At 48.8% G+C, this 5,570-nt stretch overlaps 1 non-coding gene across 1 annotated transcript; it reads right to left on the bottom strand.

The window, feature by feature from the left end:
- Positions 1 to 4,600: 4,600 nt before the first annotated feature.
- Positions 4,601 to 4,703, bottom strand: LOC134371307 (U6 spliceosomal RNA). The gene has a single exon (XR_010022747.1). It is a non-coding gene; the product is annotated as a U6 spliceosomal RNA (small nuclear RNA).
- Between the last annotated feature and the right edge of the window lie 867 nt (positions 4,704 to 5,570).

Genomic DNA, 5,570 nt, shown 5'->3' with positions numbered 1-5,570 from the left:
CCAGCCTCATACAGCCTCCCCTCTGGGCACACACTCTTTGGTTTCCAGAGCACACTGAGTTTCTTCTAACCTCCTAGATTTCTCTCCCAAAATGTTCTCCAGGCCCCCATCCCTATTTAGCTGGAAAATTCTTTCCTGTTCACCAAGAATCTACTCAAATAGATCCTCCTTAGTGAAACCTTCCCTTCTTCTCCTCTTTCCTTTCCCCCAGAATTAAGGGTCTTCTGTGTCCTGGGATCAGACTGAAGGCCAGTGGTTGTCTTCCTCTCACCTAGAGATGAGCCCCCCAGGAGAGGGGGGCCCGGCTATTCATCTCTGAGTCCCCGGCACCATGGTGCTCAGCAGGGAATAGATGTTTGGCTCATATGAAGAGATGAGCGGATGAATAGAACAGGTTTTCATTTCCAATTTTTTTTTTTTTAATTTTGTAAATGTACCCCAGGTTTCGTCGGCACAGGGTTTCACAGTGCCGTGAGCACTAAGGAAGTTGCCTGCTCCTCGTCTTCCAATATGAAATCATCTCCTGATTCCCAACTCACCCCACTCCCACTCACACTAAGAGCAAAAGCTTTTTTAAAGCAAAGTATACACTCAGCAAGTGCAAAAGCAAAACTTTAGAGAAAATTAAAGCCAGGATGGACCCTTACAAATCATTTTGTTCAAACTCCTCACCCCAGAGACAAGGAAAATGAGGTCCAGAGAAGACAGACCAGTGAGCTGTCCAACACCACAGGAGACAACACTCAGCTTGGGTGGTTACAAGGAAAGAGAAGGCAGCGCTGCCCTCTGGGGAGTGACTGTCTGAAGAGGATGAAACAAACGGCCAGGGCCAGGCTGAGCCAATAGGAGCAAACTCATCAGGAAGGGCAAGGAGGTGCGGGCCTCGCAAACCAGGTGCAACGTGCCTCCCGCACAAATATAAGGTAGCTCCAGACATCAAGTGACCCCCCAATTCCTCAAAGAGAAGATCCTGAAAAAAGGTTTTTGGACAACTTAAATGCTTAAGCTTTAGAGATATTGATTACATAGTCAGGTGTCGACCTATGGTACATATTTTAAGTCAGATGATGCAGAATGCAAGAATAGAAAATAGATTTTTTTCACTCATACCTTATGAAATAATTCTAGTGAAGGGTCCTTCCTCGTCATCACCAGATCTTTTCTGTGAATTACCAGCACAGTTTTTCAGAGCCCCTTTCTCTTGTTTCCATCTAGTTCTCTGAGACACAGCACGATGATGCTGCCACAGAGATCGGTGCGCAAACCCAAGTATCCACTTTTATCAGAGTAACATACTTTCCCCCAATTATCTTATAAATGCCAATGTATCCTCTCAATGTAACCTCTTACCATTTCGCTTTTTTAAATGGTCTTTTAAAAATCTGTTTACACTGAAACCTAATATATTTAATATTGAGATCATATACCAAGAGTAATTACTAAATCTTTGTTCTATGCCTTTGGCCCCTTTTATTCTGATTCATACTGGTGACCTCCACATGCCTCCTAAAATCAAAAATTAACATGGAAGGAGGTCATTATGGTGAATAGGTCTTTCCCAAATAGAACTTTAATTTTCAAAGTAAGAAGAGAGAACCTATAATATGAGAAAACTCGTAAGGACTTAACTATAATAAGGGGACTCTCTCTTTTCTGAGGAAGGATTTTGGGGAAAACGTTTTACATTCAGGCAAAAAGCTGTGTTCATCAGGCATGCCTTCCTGGAAGACAAGGATTTTCTGTAGAACTTTGTAGTGATGGGCACAGACTGGTGAAGAGGAGAGGTGACCAGTGCGTGCAAACTGTTCCAAATTAATGTTGCCTCAGTTCTCTGGGTCAGATTATAATTCTTTTTGTTGAAATGAAACTTAAATTTCAGGACTGGCCAAAAAAATTTTTGTTAACTTCTCTGAGCAACACTCGGATATTACCTGCCCTGCTTCCAGCCCTTTGTCAAAGGTGTGATTTCCTCAAGGATCAAGGAAATCACCATTATCTCCATTAGTCTCAGCATGGACACAGAGAAATTGTTTGCAATCCACAGTCAAATGCTAGCGGGGAGGTGATCCTACACTTTTTCTACTTCTAGGACAGAAACAGGAATGCCTAAGGTGGCATCTAATCACAGATCTCTGATCACGATGCAGGCAGATTCAAAAGAGACATCCAGTTAGGACTTTTTCACTGCATTTAAGGCAACGTGGAGCAGGTTTCACTCTTCCCCAATAGAATCATGGAAAGTGAGTCAGCCCCGTTTCCAAACAAGAAGGCATCGTGCAAATAATTCTGGGTGTCTGATTTGCTCCTGATTCCATGGAAAACAAAGGGTCATGATCTGGTTCCATCAGAGGTCCCCAGGGACTCCCACAGCACAAAGGAATAGTAAAAATGGAGTGGGTGAGACAGACAGGGCTTGGTGACAGGGCTGGGCAAGGGTAGGACATGAGTGATGGGGAGCTAGCTATTCCAGGTTCTCAAATGCCTTGTCTTGGAGAAGATTGTTCTAGTACTTGAGTAAGGAATGGACAAGAGAGGGTAAAGCCTGGATGGGAAACTGTGCAGGAGCGTTTCTCTGGTCCCAGTGAGGTCCAAAGGGGCTGAGACCAAGAGCAAACAGGAAGGCAAAGACAGCTCATGAGACACTTCAGAAGCAATGCTGCCAGACATGGCGACCAGTCAGAGGGAGACTCAGGACAAAGAGAGAAGGGAACGAGCCAGGAATGCGAAGGAGAGACCACCCTGCTTCTGAGGCTGCAGGCGACATTTTCCAAGGAGAGACATCCAATGAGGGAGGCCGCGGCTCTGGGGCCCAGGCACCCCTCTCCTCGGGACAGGCAGGGCTCCCTCCTGGGGTACCAGCGTGTTGGTCTCAGGGGCTGTGCCAGGCCCATGCCGTGACTCTGGCTGTGCCTACAAGCTGGGGAGGGAGGGGAGGCCAAGAGCAAAGGAAGGTTTCCTGTGTGTTTGCCCTGGGACCCAACAGCAGCGTTTCGGGGCAAGCCTTAATGACACATTGCTGAGAAGTAGCTCGTTTCCTCTTTTAAAGACCAGTAGACACTCCCCCTGCTCCAAATCTCCCTCATTCCTCCTTCCTTTATCCCAGCACCAACTGCCCAGCCTCCCCAGGATGCTGCCCTGGGACTGCAGGCCTCCTGTGAGGTTCTGGGGTCCCTCCTGGTTGGTGGGCAGCATCAGGGAGGATAGTACTAAAAGGGGGTAGGAAAACATGGGATTCTTGCCCCTGCACTCCCCAGGTGCTCAGGAACAGCCGCTTGACACCCCTCCCAAGTTCAACCCTCCCCAGTAACAGAGAGACTCACACAGAAGAGAAAAACAACGCCAAGTTTCCCATTAGCAAAAGGCGGGCTTTGGGGGCCGACAGACCTGGCACAAGCTCTCGGAGCCTCAGTTACCTCGTGTGTGATGACAACAGGCCCAGCCGTCATTCCCTGGGCGCTTGCTGTGTGCCCAGCCCCGTGCTCAGCACAGCATCATCACTCCGTTTAATCTCCCCTCAAACGTATGCAGCGATATTGCTATTTCCCCCCCATTTTACAGAGGAAGAAACTGAGGCTTAGAGAGTTTGCGGAACCCAGGCAAGGCTGCAGATGAGTAGGTAACAAAGCTGGGGCTCAAAAATAGTTGCGATCCCAACGTCCCTGCTGTACATGACTGGGTTAGACCCTAAAAATAGGGGAGCACGCAGTACAGGGCCGGCAGGTGAGGATGAGGTGAGACAGTCTTTGCAAAACACCTGGGGTAGTGCGTGCTGCGTGTGGAACCAACGGCGCCCCGCACCTCCGAGCGCCAGCGTCGCCGCCCCGCGCCCCGCCCGCCTCCCGCACGGCTCCCTCGAGCTCCGCACACACGAAGGCGAAGGCGCCAGGAGGCTTCAGCAGCCCCGGGCAATGGCTGAGGGCTTTAGGAGTACAGAAGCCCAGGCCACTTGCCTCGGGTGGGGACACAGTCTGAGGACCCGGCCACTTCCCTCTGGTGTCCCCCACGGGATGAGGCTGGAGCCGCCCTGGGGGACACACTGGAATCCACCCTTCCTGGCTTGTTCCCTTGCTGTGAGCTTGCCCCGCGCCCTCACCAGGCTCTCCTGGGAGTGTGCCCGTAATAAATGAGGCACACCCAAGTTTTTGTCTCAGCATTCGCTGCTGGGGAACCTCAGATGCCATCCCGAAGCCCACCCCTGTGCAAACACAGCCTTCAGAATAGTGACAATGTGATGGATGGTCCTATGCCTGGGTGACAGTGGGAAGGGGTATATAGGGGGGCCCAGGAGATGGTCGGAGGCAGAATCACTCCCAACGTCAGACTCGCTCACCAGAGCCCAGTTTGCAAACTCCAACAGGGCCCATCGGGATTGCCTGTTTATGTGTCACATTTAACATCTGGTTTGCGACCAGCTCCAGGAAATATGAACCAGGGGAAACTATGGCTGGATCTTGTCAGCCCTTTAAACCTCCTGCTTCTCCGCCCACAGCATGAGCAGAACCCTGACCCCACGCTCTCTACCTGGAGCCACCCTGCCTCCAAGTAAATAGCACCTCCTCCCTTTTATTCCACGTCCCTTTGTTAAAAAAATAAATTTTTTTTATATACACAACACTTCATGAACTTGCGGGTCATCCTTGCGCAGGGGCCATGCTAATCTTCTCTGTATCATTCCAATTTTGGTACATGTGCTGCCAAAGCGGGTATTCTGTGTCCCATTTTAAATGATGCTGGCCTCCACAACGGCTTCCAATTAGGTGCCAGTTGCACGTTTTCATTACAACACTCAGCCAGAGACAAATATATCTGGCACCTGAGGCGCAGGATCCAAGGCAGGTGAGTTCTTCCAGGACTTACAAAAACATACTTGACCTGAAGAAAAAAAGAAAAGAAAAGAAAATTGCAAGATTAAAATTGAAGAATATTGAATTATGAGGGTATAAAAGGTCAGAGGCTAGCAGTTGGCTCAGTTGGTTAGAGCACGGTGCTTGTCACACCAAGGTCCAGGGTTTAATCCCTGTACCAGCTGTCAAATATATATATATCGGCTTCATTAGTTTAGAATTATTTGGTTTGTAAAAATGTTATTTGGTTTGTAAACAATTGCAAATTAGATTAGAATATGGAGTTTGTTTCAATTCACAAGAATCCCGATGGATGCAGGATGAGAAATCAAAAAGAAAAGTTACAAATAGTCAAATCATTTAAAAAACAAAACATAAAAACCCTTCCACAACTTTTATAGCCAAAAGACATGTAATTAATGTGAAATGTGGACATTTCGGTGTATTTGAAGGAGGGCTCCTGGGGCCTATGAAAGCTCTCAGGGCTTTTAGTGCCTGCTCCTCCACTCCCACCCGCTTTCACTAACCAACCTGCCCCGACTCACCAGCAGAAGCGCTGGCAGACCAGCGAGTGCCCAGCCAGAACCAGCCTATTCTGTAGCGTGCTATGGGGGATAGGGACACTTGACCAGTCTAACCTGAGGGGGCTGGCTGGAACCTCAAAATGAGGACAGAGGCAGACACAGCAAGCTCTGCCAAGGGCTTGTCCAGGCTCTGGTCCACCAG

Source organism: Cynocephalus volans, chromosome 2 (genome assembly GCF_027409185.1).
Source record: "Cynocephalus volans isolate mCynVol1 chromosome 2, mCynVol1.pri, whole genome shotgun sequence".
Lineage (NCBI taxonomy): Eukaryota > Metazoa > Chordata > Mammalia > Dermoptera > Cynocephalidae > Cynocephalus > Cynocephalus volans.
The sequence above is the reverse complement of the archived record's forward strand: the minus strand, read 5'-3'. Positions and strand labels throughout refer to the sequence as shown.